Source organism: Podarcis melisellensis (assembly GCF_964234715.1).
Source record: "Podarcis melisellensis genome assembly, chromosome: 1".
NCBI lineage: Eukaryota > Metazoa > Chordata > Lepidosauria > Squamata > Lacertidae > Podarcis > Podarcis melisellensis.
Genome location: NC_138528.1, coordinates 75,452,192 through 75,472,343, shown reverse-complemented (window position 1 = coordinate 75,472,343; position 20,152 = coordinate 75,452,192). Strand labels below are relative to the sequence as shown.

The following is a 20,152-nucleotide window of genomic DNA, read 5'->3' as shown; positions in this document are numbered from 1 at the left end:
TCTAAGGAGAAAAGAGAAAAAGCAAGCCATTTCAGGTGCCCAAAGGTTCTAGTTACAAAATGGCCAGGTAGAATTAGCTGCTGAGGAGAAAATTCCAAGAGTGGAGTTCTGGTCCCAGCTGAGCTGATGGAGCTGCCTGCACTATCTCATCTCTCCCTGTACTATAACCAGACAGAATGGCTGCTAAAAGAGAACTTGGGGAGAGGAAGAGACAAATGGCAACTGGGTCCACAGTTTTCATCCCTTGCTCCTTAAAAAATAAGTAGTGATCCTACCAGTTTGTCATATCTGTACGTAATCAGAATAAATAAAAAGATGTGGAATAATGGATGGCATGATGCGAGGAGCTTTAATGACCTAGCCTTTTATTGGTAAAACTTTTGTGGTTAGGTATGTATCCCCAGGCAAATGCGTGTAAATCCTTGATAGAAGGTCAAGATGGCCCCATCCCTCAAATTCCACTAGCCCCCAATGAGAAATTCTGAATTCAATATATATAAAAATAGGCAACTTTGTACTTCCTATAAAAGAGGCAAGGCTTAAAAATGAAGTGAGATGGTGCAATGATCCAGGACCAGTCCTAGGAAAATAGTGCCTTTCCCCAACCCCTCCATTTCTGTTTTGCCATGTTGCCAAGTTGCGCAAGACTTCAAAGCATGGTAGTGTAACAGACTTCATTGCTCCCAGGCTTTCCTAATAACCAGGGCCTTTCTTCTGGGGATACTCAAGGGTACGCAGTACCAGCACAGCCCCCCCCCCCCCCGAGAAGAAAAGCACTGGTTAAAATTATGGCACAACTTCATGGTATGTGCCATCCCCATTTTTCTGGAAGAAAAGCGCTGCTAACAATGTTCAACAAATGACTCAGAGATACCTCTCAATAATTTTGCCCTAGTACAGTGGTACCTTGGGATGCAAACAGGATCCGTTCCGGAGCCCCGTTTGCATCCTGAAGCGAACGTAAGAAGCGATGGCGTCTGCGCATACACGGGTTGCATTTTGCCGCTTCCACACATGCACGTGACATCATTTTGAGCGTCTGCGCATGCACAAGCGGCAAAACCCGGAAGTAACACGCACCGTTACTTTTGGGTTGCTGCGAAGCACAACTCGAACATGCTCAACCCAAAGCACATTCAACCCGAGCTATGACTGTACACTGTACACTCATAAACACTAAACTTCAGGTTGGCACCCAGGGCACACACCCAGCTCACCCTCGCTTAAGGCTGTCCCTGCAGAGCCCCATTCTTTGAAAGGAAGTAGAGTTTCCAAACTCAGATGAGCAGTAGAAGCTGTGGAGACACCACAGGTAAGAGTTTCTTTCAGTGGGGTTATTGCACATTTACATGTCTCACAGTCCACAGAAGTGACAAGATCACAACTTTCCTCTAAATACCAGTTGCTAAGATTCACAAGTCACAAGAGGGCTATTGCACTCATGTCCTGCTTTGGGGCACCCCATGGGCATTTGATGAGAACAGGAAGCTGGACTGGATAGGCCATCTTATGCTCATAACCTGCTACTGTCTTGCTCAAACCTGATTTCATAAATCTTCCTGGCAGGAATAAGTCACAGTCTCAGTGATTCTCTATGATATACCAAATAATTAAAATGAAGGGTTGTCATATTAATAAAATGCAGTACTGTATATACATAGTTTTGACTATATGCTGTATCTTCACATAGACTCACTTAGAAAAATTCATTGTCTTAAAAATTGCTTAACATCACATGGCAATAGATCTTATAGTTGAATGCACTGGTTGGATAATAACCTACACACAATCTCAAGCTTCTCACATTTATCTGATGGCAGAGAGAGGGGGGGGCAAAAATCTGTAGATTTGCTTTCCTTGTTGGGAGAGAAGGTCTCCTAACACTCCTGGAACTACTCCCCCAAACAGTTTCATTTTCTTCTTAAGATGCCTTTTGGGTTTTGCTTTTTCCCATGTTTTTGGTCTACAGTACAGTATATACAGGGCTGGGTTTGTGTGCTTTGCTCATGCAGTGATGGTGATAGTAATGATGATTGCAATGTTGTTATAATGAAAATGGCTTAATAAAAAAGATGAGCCTTTTTGCCTGGGGTTCCCAGGGAATTATATGAGCTATAACAAATATACGTCCTCAAGGTGTTCTTGAATAGCCTCCTCGTGGTGGGTGGGTGTGTTTCTTTCCATTTTGTAGTTTACAAGCAAGGAGCATTCTGAGAATTGTAACTATTAGGAGTGAGAACATACAGATAATTATAGCAATTTTGCAACGTTTCAGCATGGATGACGATTCATTAGTACATGCTGTTGGTGCCAGTAATTTTGCTCTGTTTCGTTACTAGGCCTAGGAACTTCCCACTGAAACAGTGCTAACAATGTTTGTGGAATTTCTACCCATCCAGTAAAATTCCCAGGACAGCTTACACAATTTTAAAACACAACAAAGCGTGTTTTAAGATACATACCAAAAACGAAACACACAAGGTTACTGGATGATGCTTAGAGCCATTCTTGGTGTTTGCCAGTGGAGAGCCAGTGTGGTGTAGTGGTTAAGAGCGGTAGTCTCCTAATCTGGGGAACCGGGTTCGCGTCTCCGCTCCTCCACATGCAGCTGCTGGGTGACCTTGGGCCAGTCACACTTCTGTGAAGTCTCTCAGCCCCACTCACCTCACAGAGTGTTTGTTGTGGGGGAGGAAGGGAAAGGAGAATGTTAGCCGCTTTGAGACTCCTGAAGAGGAGTGAAAGGCAGGATATCAAATCCAAACTCTTCTTCTCTTCTTTGCTTTATGGAGGTGCTATTTCTTGCTCCACAGCAAGGATGGGGAACCTGCTTCCTTCTCAGGGTCCCATTTTGTCAGGAGTAATCTGTTAAGGGCTGCATGCTAAGAGGTTCTATGTACAATTAAGTGGTGTATAAATTTTGGGCTCAACTATTTTATTCAGGAATGAATTATCATTACTAAGTTAAGTCCATTAATTTCAGTAGGTGTATTCTGAATAAAAATTCGTTGAACTTTGTTAAATAAAACAATGCTGGCAATGGAGGGTGCTAGAGCCCAAAGTAGACAGGGCACTCATTTTCTCTCCCTCTCTCTGCCACCCTCTTTTCCCTCTTCTTCCTTTTCACTATGTGAAATTAGGCTGAGGCTTCAGACGCAGGTAGCTCACACCTGCCCTCCTTTAAAAAGAAAAAAAAAAGATGCATATTATTATGTCGTCTTCTTCTTTGGAGATCACTCGTAGCCAAGTAAGATTGTCTTCCATAAACACGGTTTTAACAATGAGTCCGTAAGTGACTGTGGAGGCCATTCTGGATCCACACGTCCTTCCACAGTGAGGACATTGGTTTCTGGGCGGGAGTTGATCACGGTGTGGATTTGCCAAGTGTGCCTTCCTCCTAGCACGTTTCGCCCTTGCGTCCTGAGTTCGAGTGTCTTCAAAGCTCATGACACCTTTGGTAAAGGCTGTTCTCCAACTGGAGCGCTCGCAGGCCAGTGTTTCCCAGTTTTCAGTGTTTATATTTTTTTTAAGATTTGCCTTGAGGCAGTCTTTAAACCTCTTTTGTTTACCACCAGCATTATGCTTTCAGTTTTTAAGTTCGGAATAGAGTAGTTGCTTTGGAAGGCGATCATCAGGCATCCGCACAACATGACCAGTCCAACGAAGTTGATGTTGAAGAATCATTGCTTCAACACTGGTGATCTTTGCTTCTTTCACTACACTGATATTAGTTCACCTGTCTTCCCAAGTGATGTGTAAAATTTTTCGGAAATACCGTTGATGGAATCTTTCGAGGAGTTGGAGATGGCCTTTAATTTTAAGTGGTCCATGTTTCACAAGCAAATAGTAAGGTTGGTAGTACAATAGCTTTGTAAACAAGCATTTTGGTTTCCCTGCAAATGTACCAGTCCTCAAACACTCTGTACTTCAATTGGGAGAAAGCCGCACTTGCAGAGCTCAGGTGATGCTGGATTTTGGCATTAATATTCGCCCTTGTGGATAGATAACTGCCTAGATAGGAGAAGTGATCAACATTTTCCAATGTTACACCTTTGAGAGCCATTGTTATCTGCGATTGTTGCTGTTATATTATCATGGAGGAACCAAATGAAGCTATTGCACTGCCATGGAAAGAACATTACCAACATCTCCTTAACCGCAACTCCACCGTAGCTGCTGAGGTCCTCTCACAAATTCTGCAAAACAAGTTAGAGATGTGCATCTCCAAATCTGGGAGAGTTGTGTACAGCTATTAACCAAATAAAAAACAGCAAAGCCAGTGGACCTGATGGGATACCTGCCAAAATCTTCAAAGTGGGCGGAATTGAACTTACACAACAACTTCACAAGCTCATTGAAAAAATCTGGGAAAGAGAAGAAATCCCAGCAGAAGTTAGAGATGCCAAAATTATCAATCTCTTTAAAAAAAGGTGACAGAACTGATTGTGGAAACTATTGAGGCATCTCTCTATTAGATGCAGCCAGCAAAATTCTTGCAAGGATCTTAGCAAACCGTCTCGTAACAATATCCGAGGTGACCCTTCCTGAATCCCAAAATGTTTTTTGGCCTTCTAGGGGGACAGTGGACATGATTTTCACTGGCAGCTTCAAGAAAAATGCAGGGAGCAAAACCAACCCCTGTATATGGCGTTTATTGACCTGACTAAGGCTTTCGACACTGTAAATCATAATGCCCTGTAGACTGTCCTTCTGAAAATTGGCTGCCCAGATAAATTTGTAAACATATTATTATGAGGCCTGCCTTGAAAGTGGTATACAAATACAAAAAAATACGGATAGTACATGGTACATGATGGTACGTAATGAGACATGAAGTCATCAGTGTGTGTGTGTGTTCATGTGTGAGTAAAGAATGTCAAAGCTTTCTGAGATATCCTCTCATGAAGCGAGTTGTCAGTGCTCTCTGTCATTCCAGAGGGAACTTGAACGGTGTCATGGGTGGCATTCAATGTCATGCTATTACAAACGTTCCATCTGCACAAACATTGCAGCTTGCCCTATGGAACGAACCCCGCCCCCCTTCTGTAGATGGGGAAAGTGGGGAAAGCAAGCCCTCTTGCACAAACAGAAGTGCTTGAGCAGGGCTTCTGTCAATGGGGCTCCTTGGGTGAATCCCACTCATTAGCTCTACTTTATTGCCATAGAAGATGGGATATGCAATTAACCAAATCAATATCTAGCCTGTATAGGAAAACACAAATGCAAACCTAGTTATATCTTTTTTCTTATAAGTGAAACTCTTGTACTTTTCTTTTGTTAATTTAACCTTGATTGAAATTCAGTAGAGCCACTGTAGGCCAGATGCAGTTGCTTCAGGTGCCAGATTTAGCTTTGGGGTCTCCAGTTGGCCATCCCTCCTAAAGTCTAGAGGATAGAATGGGGTTAGACTAGCAAACGCTTTGTAAAAGTAGTTGAGGGCTGCCATTTATGATGAAGGATTATAATTATACAATGACCTGAAGGAGAGTTTTGACAAGCATTCTGCCGCAGACGTTTTGTAGCGCAATATTTTATTTATAAGCCTGAGTCTTTTCCTTGACACTGTCTTGAGACGCATTAAAAAGTTTCTAGAGTTGAAATAAACTGTTCACAAGGTTTTGATGCAAATTCAGGCAATTTCAAATAACAATTGCATGCTATTTTTATTGTGACTAAATAGACATAAACCACAACCTTATTGTAAGTTATTTAGGCAAAATGGCATTACAAATCTGGCAGCAGTCAGCACTGCTACTGTCTAGGAGGACAACAGACTGGGTTTATCCACATTTACTTTCTGTCCCACTCTTTCCATGCTCCCTGTCTGAGCATGCGTTGTTGCTTTCTGCCCCACACTTTCCCTGTGTTTTCTGCGGATTGCTGTTTGCTCCGATTGAGCTTTAAAGAGCGGGTGATCACAGGACAAACACACACAATACAAACTCATACCAGCTTGGACATGAAAAATCCTTCCAGTAGCACCTTAAAGACCAACTAAGTTAGTTCTTGGTATGAGCTTTCATGTGCATGCATACTTCTTCAGATACGAATGGTATCTGAAGAAGTGTGCATGCACACGAAAGCTCATACCAAGAACTAACTTAGTTGGTCTTTAAGGTGCTACTGGAAGGATTTTTGTTTTGTTTTGACTATGGCAGACCAACACGGCTACCTATCTGTAACTGCAGCTTGGACATGGAGTGTTAAAGCCTGGATGTCTGCATGGAAAGAGTGGAGGAAAGGTGAGTGCAGATAAGTCCCGAGTGAGGTGCAGGAATGAATGGAACAGAAGGGAAGGATGCAGGGCCTTGAGCTAAGAAGAGGCAGTTGACTTAGACGCAAGGTTTCATGAGACAAGAGAGAACGGGTAGAAAGTGCCAGCTAAAAAGGGAAGCTCAGGCTGGCACTCACTCACCCACAGCTGCAGCTGGTCTTTATAGCCAGATACCCATATTATTTGGTGTGTAACTTATTTCATCTGATGATGATTCAAAGGCATAGGATAGAATAATAGAATTAATTCTTACTTCCATTAAAAAATCAAACGTGGGTTTTCTCATGTTGTGTCTTGTTACTCTTTTGTGACATACTGAATATTTAAGCCCAATAGTACTATAGTTTAGCTAGTAGGATAGAGAATGAGAACAGCATTAGGTCATCAATCAATGTGACATTGAGAATATTTTGGATCATACTTGTTGGATCATGCTCTGCATCCACGTTAAAAGTGTGCCTTGAATGAAATGGTTGCATTGCAGTTATGTGAAGTTACGTGGAACCATGCTACTTAATTCAGTAGGCTAGGCAATGCGGCCATCACAACCTATACTTGCAGCTTCCAGCACATTAGGAAACAACCCTTTAAAAACAAAACACCATGATACCATAATCAGGTTGCAATAGTTTTGATATCCTTCTTTAATAAAAACTGCAATCCAGTTTTGATATACCCTTGATTAACAATCCGCTATTGCATTGTGCTTAAAATATAGGGCTCTGTCCTATGAAAATGGAAACATAATGTCCTTAATAGCTCCATAGATGGCTGAAATGAAGTGTGCAATGGGTTCTTATCATATTTTCAAGTCAATGTTCTTTCCCCTAAAGCAAAAATAATTAAAATAACGCAGAAGGCTCTGAGCAGCTTTGCAAAGGCAGAGTGGCTTTGCATGCATAATGGAGGTAGAAAGATGATACTTAACTGAGGAAATTGACTGGAGCAACACTTTTCTTAAAACAACTGTAGGAAGGGTTATAGATTGTTCCATTTACCCAGAAATATACAACATGACAAAGATAAATGTCAGCAACCAAAATGCAAAATTATGGCTGGATGTGAAGTTGCTAATAGAACTGGCATGGTTAAACCAATAGTAGGGTAAAAAGTGATTGGAATAGTCTCTTAAATTTCGCATTATGCAGAAGCTGCCTTGAATATTATATGGTGTGTGTTTGCACAGAATATATAAATCAATTAATTCATCGCCAGGAGCAGTAAATGTGTACTTCAGTTAGAGGTGGTCTACATGCATCTAAAAAGTCATGTTATCAATCTGGCAGGTAGTGTAAGCTGCTAGCGTATTGGAATCCAAGACGGCTGTCATGAAATTATGTTTCGATCGATATTTCAGTTGGCACTAGACTTAGAAAATGAACTCCAGTGGCAAAGCCAATGGTGTGTGAATCAAGGGGATCAATCTTAATATTTCTATCAAGATAGCCTTATGCATTTCAAAAGTAGCCACTGTTTTGTTCATGATTAGTTACTCGAAAAAGTTGCAAAGTTGCTACACCAGCTCTGTTTCAAATGTGTCAATAGGAAACCAGGTTTGTTGGCTGGGACTGCTCCTTCGCCCACCTTTATCATTTGAGGTCCAAGTGGCGTCAGTGGCAAGAAATGCCCTTTTCCAGCTACGGCTAGTTTGCCAGCTACAGCCATTCCTGGAACAAGGCAGCCTGACCACAATTTCGCCTGCTCTGATTATCTCCCGTCTCAGCTAATGCAGTGCACTCTATCTAAGGCTGCCCTTGAAGACTATGCAGAAATTGCATCTAGTGCAAAACGCTGCCACTAGAGTGCTGACTGGCAACTTGATGCGCAGTTGTTGACATCCATCTGTCTTGGGAGCTGCTGGCTAAAAGACCATGCTTGAACCTACCCTGCAGGAAGATAGATGTCTCTGTTCCAAATCTCTGGTTCTCTCATTCCACCTCTTTCCTTATACACCCAGAAAATATTACTACACTCCTTTCTCTTTATCCTCTGCAGTCTTTGTTCCCTGGTTTCCTTCATCCTGTCTTTCCTTCATCTCAAGAAAGCAAACTTTTGCGTTTGGAATATAAATTTTATGGGTTTTACTTGCTCTTTTCTTAATTTGGCATAGAATGTACACAAGCCTCCCTTTACTTCTATGTATAAATTGAGAAAAGACATTCAAGTATTTATGATGATGGCTGAAGATATAGGTCTTCCAGTTTTAATGCTGTGTTGTACAACAGAACTGTAGTGTGACCTTTAGTCAGAGGTCCAGTTCTCCATCTGTAAAATAGGGATAATAGCCAGTCCCCATCTCACATAATTGTGAAAATAGTACAAATTGTCAGGCAATGAGAATCTGTGGAAATAATTCAGAAGTCACTTACCTTAAAGTAGCACTGCTGAAAGCAACCAGCCCACTCCAGGGAAAGCAATTTTGCAGTTTATAGGTTGTTTTGTAATGGGGGTTGTATGAATAACACTTGATAGAATTACAGAGCAATATAATTGAAGTTGAAAGTAAACTCATACAGTGAAGTGGGTTTCAAATTACATGTCTTGAAAGGAAGTATAAGTAGATGGAATGCCATAGAAATGTATGTGCTGAAATTACACTGAGAAGTGTTTTGTTTAGAATGTCCAGTTTGAGATTCTAAAGCTTTGGTGTCCTTGCTGAACTGCAATTGTTTTTTGACAGAGGATTGATCCCTGATACTTTTGAAGGCACATTATCCTTTCTAACTTGCTTTCCCCAGCCCACCCTGGAACCAAATGAAATGTGGATGCTGATTTTGGAATTCAAATGGGTCTCATGCTAGACATTTGAATTATTTTATTATTTATTATGTTTACATTCATTATTTCTTAGATTTACATCCTTCTTTTTTGACTACCAGATCCTATCAGATCGTCAACTACTTTAAACTACTGTCTACATACCCAGTTTCTTATACCTTCGACTCACTAAGAGTAATAGTTCTACTGCAGCCTGTTCCTCTCGAGTATAATTGTTCCTTTCCTATTGTTTAGTAATTGATTAAAGAAAACTGTCACACGATTTCCCCTCCTGGCTACAAACTACTGTTCACATACACTTGCATGTCCCCAGAGCGACAGTTTCCATAGGCATCACCTTTTGCTGGGTGTCCTCTGGGGCTGCAGAACTCTTCTACTGCCCAAGGAGCTAAATAGAGAGGAACCTTGTGCTGCTCAGCATGAAGCAGTGCTGTGCCAAAATTTTCTCCTGCATTTCCCCCAGCCGTTCTATGTCAATTTATTGGGGGGGGGGATTACATTAAAATTTATCAAGGGGGAGAGAAAATTTGGGTGAAATTCTCATGCATGTGGTCTTGTCAATCTTGCCTTACTTTTGAGGTGGCGAAAATGCCCTTTCATTCTACCGTTGGTCTCATTGGTAGTCTGCATTCTGCAGCCTTCCTAGGCGCCTGCTCCTTAACTGAAGACAAGGCATAACGAGTTAGCTTCTTCCATAGGGCTTTTTCAGATCAGGAAAGGTGGGCAGGCTGGGAGGTTATAGAATGCTGGGATAAAGGTTTACTGAAAAGAAACACATACACACACCACCCTCGGCCATCTCACAATGAAAAATTAAAATCGCCTCCCATGCAGTGTTGACATTTTTAAGTGCCCTGGAAATGAGGCAGAAAAATGAAGGCCTCCTTTGTAGAGGAAGAACACTTTCGAGAAAGTTAAAGATAGATTTTGGCACAGCATCAGCTTGAAGTATCTTCCATTCGTAGGTATAGAATGAGCCGTTGACTGGATGCTATCCTTTCTACTCTCTTCCTTTTGGGGCTAGAGATCTGCTAATGTGTGGGGAGCCAGGTGCTCTCCTGCTTGATGTTTCTTCCATTTGGTATACTTTGATTTGTACTTAAGTCACAGATCAAAGTTACCAAATCCATATGGCTAAAAGCAAAACAGATGTGCCTCCAGAGTAGCAGGCAGTCATCAGCAGGGTGTGTCAATACAGTGATCAATAAAACACTAAGTTGGACACCACCTTACCCCTTCATCATGAGAAGAATCCCTTTCAAAGTGGAATGACATCACAATTCCTTATGGGCAAACTGAACTTTCATGGTGTCATCAACAATAGCTTCACTCTTCCGTCGTCCCAGGGAACACAGTAAGTGAATAATAAGAATCTTGTTAAGATAATCTGATACTGCCTCTCTGTCTTTATTGACTCAAGTACTTCTTATGCTGTGGTCTAAACCACAGAGCCTAGTGCTTGCCGATCAGAAGGTTGGCGGTTCGAATCCCTGCGATGGGGTGAGCTCCCATTGTTCAGTCCCAGCTCCTGCCAACCTAGCAGTTTGAAAGCCCATCAAAGTGCAAGTAGATAAATAGGTACTGCTCTGGCGGGAAGGTAACCAGTGCGCTGCTCTGGTTCACCAGAAGTGGCTTAGTCATTATCCTTCAGCCAATAAAGCGAGATGAGCGCTGCAACCCCAGAGTTGTCTGCAACTGGACCTAACAGTGGAAACTTCATTCTGCTAAAAAGTTAAAGAGAAGTGATGACCTTCTCAACACGCATTCAGGACAATTAGCTAAAATGGCCTATTATGGCTGATGCAGAGATTTTGCAAGTATTTTGAGTAACCATAATATAGCTATGCTTTCAGAGTGATTAAATATGAACATCTGTTAATATTGAACAGATTTGTTGAGCGATCATGTAAAGCTTTACTTACTTCAGAATAGGAAATTAAAAAAATATTTTAACAACTAAATTGTCAAAATAAGTTCCATTTCTCCCACAATCCAGCCAGTTTTCCCTGTTACCTTAGCCACAGGTTATCGTGAAACTCATGATACAGCTAACACATTTTCCGCATCAAATTATTCTCTGATGCAGAATACACAGGAAGGGGAGAGAACAAGAAACTAGAGTAAAATGGTGAAACTCTGTAACTGGAAACTAGAATAAAGTAGTGAGATGTAAGATTATTGAGAACTTTTAACTCTACTTTTAGAAGCCCCCAAACAGAAGTGTATGTGAACCTCTGTTGTATCTTTACTTACAAATTGGTTTTGACCGACTAAATAACCCTTTTCTCCTTAGGTGCTTGAAAACAGTATTTCTTCTGCATATATAGGAGAGTTGTTGCTCTAACTATGGGGAAAGTCTTTACTCTGCTGCTAATTTGACCCTCTGAGAATGGCGGAGGCATTATCTTTATATGCCTTCCAAGAGTTGCAAACTGTAGGATTTTTTTCTTTCTATCTCAATGGAATGTGATGTAAGGGGGAAAAATAACACTACTTTTAAACTGTCACTAAAACAGATTTTCCAGGGACGCAGGTGGCGCTGTGGGTAAAATCACAGTGCTTAGGACTTGCCAATCATATGGTCGGCGGTTCAAATCCCCGCGGCAGGGTGAGCTGCCGTCTTTTGGTCCCAGCTCCTGCCCACCTAGCAGTTCAAAAGCACCCTTAAAGTGCAAGTAGATAAATAGGTACCGCTTTATAGTGGGAAGGTAAACAGCGTTCCATGTGCTGCGCTGGTGCAGGCTCGCCAGAGCAGCGATGTCACACTGGCCACGTGACCCGGAAGCTCATCTAGAGTGAGATGAGCGCACAACCCTAGAGTCTTGACAAGACTGGCCCGTACGGGCAGGGGTACCTTTACCTTTACCTAAAACAGATTTTAATTGCACAGTAACTCTAGGTATGCACATCATACCAAAATAACCTTTAAAGCTCATTCAAAATGAGGGAGCAAGAGAGAGATGAGCAACAGAAGTAGGAATCATAAAATGGCTAGCATACAATATATTGCCATGTTCCTCTTGGCAGCCATCTCTGACATATTTCATTCTCACTACAGAGTTCCTTGTCACTAAATAGTGTCTTGGCTCCTGGAAATTAGTGTTTGCATAAATGTAATTGAGCAAATGAGAATTCATTTCCGAATAAGGAAGCAGGAAAGCTTTCAAAAGGCATCTTTTAAAAAACCAAACAGCTTAATATCTCTGACCCAACAGCTTTGTGACACAAGTGTGATCTTTGGTGCATACGTAAGCTTTGTGCTAGCAGTAGCTCCTTCAGTGACTTTAGTACCAAGGAAATGCACTGTGCACACAATTGGGGATTTAGGTGCACAGCAGTGGTATTGCATGGGTGGCCAGCAGTGCACCCCCCAAACCCGAGGCTCTCAGGCTGTGGGTAGTGGCCTCAGCGCACTCACAGGAGGCACTCTGGGTGGTTTCCTCCTTCTGCCTCTTGCTAAGGAGTGTGAGAGAGCAGCTGCCAACAGCATGGAGCCACCTCCATTGCTGGGAAGAGGGGAACCAGGGCTGTGCCTCCAGGAAGCCTCCTTGTCCTGCGCTCGGCAGGGAAGCAGATGTGAGCCATGAGTCACAACCAACACGCAGGTGGGGCCCAGCCCAGCTCTGCCTCCCAGTTTGTTTCTGTGCCGCAGCCCACCTGCAGGAAAGAGACCTTTCTGGGGGAACAGCTGTCTCGCCGCCATCTCCCTCGGCGAGCAGGTTTTGTGAAAGAGCCCTTTCAGCTTGCCCACCTCTTCAGCTGGGAGGTGAGGTGCCAAAACTACAATGCCCAGCCTGCAGCTCGGGAGTAGGAATGTTTCCCAGCAAGATCATGCAATCCAATGTGAAGCAGGAACACTCTTGGGCTGCCTTCTGCAGCTGGAATGTGCAGAAGCTCCTCAAAGAACAGCCTTCTGAATTTCAGTTTGGAAACTTCAGTGTATTTAACCGAAAGCAGCTCCAGCAGTAGCTGAGGTTTGGAGGCAGGGAGGCATGGTTTTCTTCTCCCTATTCTCGGCATGTCTTCCTTCCCATCACTGATTAAATAAAAAAAGGTTTAAATAAACAAAAGTTTATTTAATTCCACTTAATTTTTATTTTTTTAAAAAAACTAACTGGGAGTCACGTCTGGTTAACAGGCTGCAGTTTGTCTAAACCTGGCAAATACTTCAAACTGGCATAGCCACAACAGAAAGCTCTTCTTGCATTGTCCAAATTGCACCACATTGTAGAAGGGATGGGTGCAAATGTTCCTGTTAATATTTCAAAACTTTCAGAGCTGTGTGGGGATAGCAATCTGACATTGTCACTGCCATGTGCAGGCTCAGCTAAGCTTGTGTTCTCCCTTTGTCCCTCCCTGCTGCCTTGGTCTATATTTCACCTGGAAGAAAACGGTGATTGTGTACAAGGCAAGCTTGTTTTCCCCCATGTAATTCACAGACTGGGGTGAATGTTCTGTGCAATTTTCTAAATAGTTTTGTGTGAGGTTTTTTTCTTTTAAGTACAAACAACAGTGATCTCAGTGTGGCGAATTAAAACCCCAGGATACAGGGCCATAATGCAATGCCTACCCAGATAAATGTATGCCAGCCACATCCATTCCTGCTGTAGCCTCCCATCACATGTGGTTTTTTGTTTTGTGTTTTGAAGAGGAGTGAAATGTGCATATTTGGTAGAACTTTTAGCGCAAAAACCTCCCTTCTGGTCTCCCAAAGCTGTTTCTAGATAGTGTGGGATAGGTAGGTAGGTCTTATAATTTTTCTTATATAACCCTTGGTATTTGTTCAAACTCTCCTAAACTAGGTAAAAGGTAAGGTAGAGGACCCTTGGACTGTTAAGTGCAGTCAAAGGTGACTATGGTGCGGCGTTCTCGCTTTTCAGGCCGAGGGAGCTGGTGTTTGTCCACAGCTTCTCATGTGGCCAGCATGACTAATTGGCTACTGGTACACAGAGGACCGTGACAGAAGCCAGAGTGCACAGAAATGCCGTTTACCTTCCCACCACAGCTGTACCTATTTATCTACTTGCACTGGTGGGCGGCTTTCAAACTGCTAGGTTGGCAGAAGCTGGGACAGAACAATGGGAGCTCACCCCATCACACTGATTCAAACCACCAACTTACTGATCGTCAAGCCCAATAGGCTCAGTGGTTTAGACCACAATGCCACCCACTCCCCTAAACTACTAGTATACCAGCATAGGAACCAGTATAGGGGGAAAAAGAGATTTGACTTTCTACCGCATGTATGTGCTATTGGGGGGGGGAATTGCCTAGTGAGTGGAGTATTTTGCACTAAAGTACGCTGTGAAAGATATCTGTGCAATCCGTTTTGAGGGGAGGAAACCCAAGGTTGTCTAAGGACATTTATTGGCACACACTGCTAACAGTATTAGATACATTGTGTGAATTTTAAAATTAATGATACAGAATCTTTTGCAAGCTTCACTAAAGCAGATGAGAGCAGGATCGTCTTTGAATTATAAATTCAATGACAGAAACTTCAATAATGAAGGACTAGTGTAAAATAACTTCTGCCCTTTAAAGCATTGCAGCATCGGGAATCTTTGCTCATCTAATCCTTGCATTAAAACTCAGGAGCCAGCTGGGCTGCTGTAACCCTTGTGAAACAAAATGGGGAAAGAGCTGTAAATGCTTCTGGTGAGTGGTCAAACCATTGTCTTGTGATTATTTGACAATTCATTAGGTGACTTTTGCTTTTTTCATTTTCTTCGTGAACACTAAAAGGCAGAGCTGCATGAAGTAGGAGTTGTAGGGAAGGGGCAGAGGTCAGTGCTTGGCGTGCAGAAGGCTGCAGATTTGACCCCCAGGTAGGGCTGGGATAGGAATAAGGAAAAGAGGTTAGGGTCATATGAGGCACTAGACAGATCCTGAAGGTTGGAAAGGAGGAAGATTAAGAGACAGTGTGTCAGAGAGATGGGTGTATTCATGCTAGCTGGGAAAGGAAGCTGGGGCTAATACTATTATTATTATTATTATTATTATTATTATTATTATTATTATTATTTAGAGAAGGCAGTGACTGGCCCAAGGTCACCTAGTGAGCTTCACGGCCGAGTGGAGGGAATCGAACCCTGGTCTCCCCGGTCTTAGTCTGGCCCTCTAACCACTACACCACACTGGCTCTGCAAAACTTGCCCTCCCATTCAGCTATACACCTCACCTTTTAGGCCTTTTCTCCTCAGACATTCCTGTCGCTTGGGTGGGCATCCCAGGAGGCCTAAGAAATAATTCCTAGTATCCTTCCTCGACCCTCCCGCAAAAGTGAACAATTGCCTGTAGAAACTTTGCAAGTCACTTTCTGTTCATATTCATCTTGAAATGGACGTTTCAGAGCCTTACTGGGAAGGGGGGTGCACCTAAATTAACTTGTCTTCTTCAGCGACCCTCTCACCTTCTGATCTGTTGTACCTTTAAAGGAGTGCAAACGTTTGATAGATCTCTGGAGACAGAAGAGAGCACTTTTGTTATATTTAAAAAAAAAGTTGTGCCATTTTAATTTGTGAAGGCAGAAAGCCAATTCGGATTGACAGTTTAAGTGCCCACATAATAATAAACGAAATGCAGATTTTATTTTCTTTGTGACCGTTTCTCTTTTCCTTTCAGCCCCTGTTGGGACATAACATTGGAATGCCCTTGTTGCATCTGACTTTCTTGCAGAATATTGGAGAGCTTCCAACCTTTTAAACTGCTCCAGCTTTAATTTATCCCACTTCTGATGTTCTCCCCTACCGTATATCTCATCCCCCCCCCTATTTCCTACCCCCTTTTGCTCTTAGAGACTATATATTTATTTAGCAAAATATTTTAAAAGCGGCCTGAATTTATGTTTAAAATTAGTTGTCAATGTGAATAAAATATATGTTGTACACTTGAGATGGGGTTCAGTAGTGGGAAATGACTCATTTCGGGAATATTTCCAGTAATACAAAATGGTGAAAGAAGTAATTCCAGCACCACCCATCTGTGTTCAATATGACTTAAACGAAAGGCAGCTTATTAGAAGGGCACAAAGGATCTATTGAATCACAGAAACATTTGCAACCCCAATATGTTTGTGCCAACAATATCCACGACACCAGCATGTTTGGAGTGGTTGCAGAGACCACTGGTTTCGGGCTGCAGAAGCTGGTACTGACTGGGAGCTCGAGCAACTTTTCTGGGCAATCACAGCAATGCAGATAATGACAGCTGGGTCATTCTTTTTTCCAACCAAATATATGCTGGCATTTGTTTGGAGTTGGCTGTCTTTGGTGGTGCAAGGGAGGGGTGTTTGAATACAGCTGAGCCCTGCAGGTAGATGAAGCCTGAATGGTTTCAGTCCAGGTCATTAGCTGGTAAAGGCAGGGTCTTCTTTGGAGTAATCCTTGAGACAGGGAAGGCCTTAATAAATGAAAAGGCAGCACTGCATTCCTCAGAGTGGCAAGATCTGGCTCATCTTTTGCTCTGCCCTTCTTCTCCATCCTGGGCCAACTGCTTTCCGACATTCCGCAAGCCTCCATTACGAGAAATTAAAGCAGCCCATGGCCACCTTAAAATTCAGGTGCCACATTCATGTTTCACAAGGAACCTGCTTTTTATGGCTAAATTTTATGTTGGGAAATGGACTGCAGAGGAGAGCTCTGCACATTAAGGAACGCCATGAATTATGCACGAGGCACAGCAGTCGGGCATCGGCCCTGCCTCTTTATGAGCAAAAGAAAGCGATATTAACAATTTACACAGGGCTCGAGCTCTTATTTTTCACTGGGAAGCAATAACAGGCCGTGGTGCTGGGAAACGAGTGGTGTGTGGCTCCTCCTCCAGGCCCCTAGGGGGGCTTTCAAAAGCGATTTGGCAGCAGGAAACAGAAAACCAGTTTGAGCACCATGCGGGGGTGAAGTGCGGCAGGAGGGAAAGGACACAGCAGTTTTGTAAGTCATTTGGCAGTGCTTTGCGAGAGTGTCGGGACCGGAGCCAGGCTGACAGATCTGTGCGTTTATCCGATCTGTGTAATGGGGCTGTAAGGCCACTGTACAAATTGGCTCATAGACATCTCCTGAGAGAACCACATCTATCAAATCCATAAGGAAAAGACTGAGAGCAGGGGTCTGGGCAGGAGGGGGTCACTGGTAATCAGGCTCATTAGCTGCTGTGATGTTTAAAGGAGCAGAAGGGGATGCAAGGACTCATATCAGATATCCTTGCTTTATGCCTAGATGGGCTTTTCTGTCCAATTGCCCATTGCTCCTGGCTCTTTTTATACTCACTTCTAGATGGGGGAGAAGGGGAAGTGGTACCAAATATTTCCATTCAGTAATGATGAAAAGAGGCAGTTTTGGAAATTTATCACTTGGATAAGTGACCTAAATGGCGAAATTTCTGTACACTTTGCTCCCTTTTTAATGGCATATTGCTTTCTTTATGCCTGTCTAATAATTTCTATTCATAACAATATTGACATAAAACTAAACATAGGTGCTGTTTCATGCCAGTCAGGCTATGACAGATTTGGGCATTAAGAGGTTTGGTAATCAAGATTATTTAGGGGAAATGTATTAGCTATATTTAGTCCTATGGGCCTTTCTTTTTGTAACTGGTTGGGGCCCATGATCTATCGTACAGCAACTGAACTTTGCTGACAAATTTAGTAAGGATAGCACAGTAATTTGGCAGCTTTGATTTATCACACAGACCATTGATATTATAGCACTGGTGGCATGGACAACTTCTGGCTGATTCTTTCAAATTTAATTTTTTTCAGGGAAGAAAGTTACTTATAGCCGGATAGATCTCTGAATATGCATTTATGTGCAAGTGAACCTACTGTGTGTAGTAGTGTGTGAGTAGTTACAAACACTGTTGCACTTCTGGATACATATTCCCTTTAAAGCAAGGACAGCGTATACAAACTGAAGTATAACTGTTCTTTGAAATTCGCACTTTTCCTAATTTTGCAATGCAATTATTCAGCCACACAATGTGTACAAAAATGCATATGTAAGGAGAAAGTATGCATAAAAATGGCAATATTGTGATACTAACACGCCAAAATGCTTTATATTAGGGTAAATTCCTTGCAAAAAAAATATGTTATGTTACTCAATAGTGTGTACAAAACTGTGTGCATTAGGAGAAATTCACACCAGTATGCTGATAGCTTTTCATGAGGATTTCCGTTTTAAAATGGCAATCTGTTGTAGAAAGATGAAGAATTTAAGATTGTAAAAATAAGGGAATGGGGGGGATTAACAGATCCTTCCATCTCTCCCCTTAACCATCTCCACCTCATTACTCATTATTTCTATTGGAGAAAAAGAACAGAACCCCTTTAAAAGAACAGAACTCCTCTATCTTTACCTCCTTGATTAACAAAAACTTGTGAATGTTACTTAAGCACCGAAAATTGTTCTACCCAAATCAGACAGCATAAGCACACTGCATGAGGCTTCCTTTATCCCACCAGGGTGGGGCATTTTGATTACCTATGGGTTCTGCATCCAGTTCTTCCCTTGATGCAGCTGCCAAAACAGCATATGCAGAGGCCTGTTTGAAAATTGGCAGGAGGGGAAGTGGGTCAGCTGCTACACATGCACACAGGCCAGGTCTCCCAGGTTTATTTGTTCCTCTTGCAGTTATGCAGCACATAGCATGGCATCCTATTAAAACACTGATTAGAATTATTGTCAAGCATTTATGATTCTTCATCTAATTAGTGTGCTTTATTGGCTGTAGATTGCCAAGCTACGTTCAGGACGTAAAGCATCTTCTGCACACATAACGTAAAAATACAGTCTCACTTCCAGTATGGACTCACTGAAATGTTCCAGTTTACGTTTACTGTGGTGTGTATCTGAAGGATTAAGCCATCCTTCTTTAATGCAAACAGTAAATTGCTTCCCTAATTGTTTTCTTTGGGGCAAAATGTTTTCCTAATGTAATTACACGTGTATCCAGGGGACATATGGAGCTGAATTATGAGGTGCGACCTGCCCTCGGTTTTCATTTCTTCTCAAATGCCCCATAACTCTGTTGTAGGTACCTCTTTGGGGATAATACAGTTGTATAAGTAAAATAGCAAGACAGCAAGTTCAACGCTCTAGATATTTCACAGAGTGTACAAGTCTACTTAATTTCTTTCCCTTTTAAGATACTTTTTATCTGCTTTCTGGTCTCCCTTGGACATGGAAAGTGTTTGGATGCTGTAAAGCAGGAATGGCTAGCCTGTGGATTGTATACAACTCCCAAGAAGCCTCTACGTACCTCCTGAAGCCCACCCCTAAAAGGGCACATTTCTGTGCTCCCACTGTTAGCCAGGTGCCCTGGTCTGTGTTTTACTTGCATTTGATTTGTTTCGAGGGAGAACTGATCCCCGCATCACTTTGCAATACAGTGGTACCTCAGGTTAAGAACTTAATTCATGCTTAATTCACTTTAGCTAATGGGACCTCCTGCTACCACTGTGCCGCCGGAGCACAATTTCTGTTCTCAACCTGAAGCAAAGTTCTTAACCTGAGGTGATATTTCTGGCTTAGCGGAATCTGTAACCTGAAGCGTATGTAACCCGAAGCGTATGCAACCCAATTTACCACTGTACAGTGGTACCTCTGGTTACGAACTTAATTCGTTCCAGAGGTCCATGCTTAACCTGAAACCGTTCTTAACCTGAGGTACCACTTTAGCTAATGGGGCCTCCTGCTGCCACCACTGCGCGATTTCTGTTCTCATCCTGGGGCAAAGTTCTTAACTCGAGGCACTACTTCTGGGTTAGCGGAGTCTGTACACCCGAAGTGTTTGTAACCTGAGGTTTGTAACCTGAGGTACCACTATTGTCATGGAGATAAGGAAGTGAGTCTTCCCTCCTCTAGGCTCATCTACACCATGAGTTCTTGGTGGACACTGGGAACAGATACTGGCTGCCAATAGAACAACCACCCATGCTGAGCACTAGCCACTTGCTTATCATCATCTGAAGAGTTCACAAAAGCCCCATGAAGGAGTTGGTTTAGATCCTCCTCTCCACCCTCTTTTCCCATTCTGTTTCAGGCGTTAACATAAAGGAGCAAAGCCGCTCTGCTGGTGCTCCCTAGGTTTCTTTTTTCCAGC

At 42.6% G+C, this 20,152-nt stretch overlaps 1 protein-coding gene across 11 annotated transcripts in view; it reads left to right on the top strand.

The window, feature by feature from the left end:
- The window catches only part of TSPAN4 (tetraspanin 4), a 504,081-nt gene that overhangs the window by 381,713 nt on the left and 102,216 nt on the right, over window positions 1-20,152 (top strand). The window contains exon 1 of one of the 11 annotated variants that reach the window (XM_081922510.1): window positions 10,384-10,403. The exons of the other annotated variants lie outside the window; for them this stretch is intronic. The gene's annotated coding sequence lies outside the window, so the exon portion shown is untranslated. Of the gene's footprint in view, window positions 1-10,383; window positions 10,404-20,152 lie in introns of those variants that run through there. 11 annotated transcript variants of the gene reach the window in all.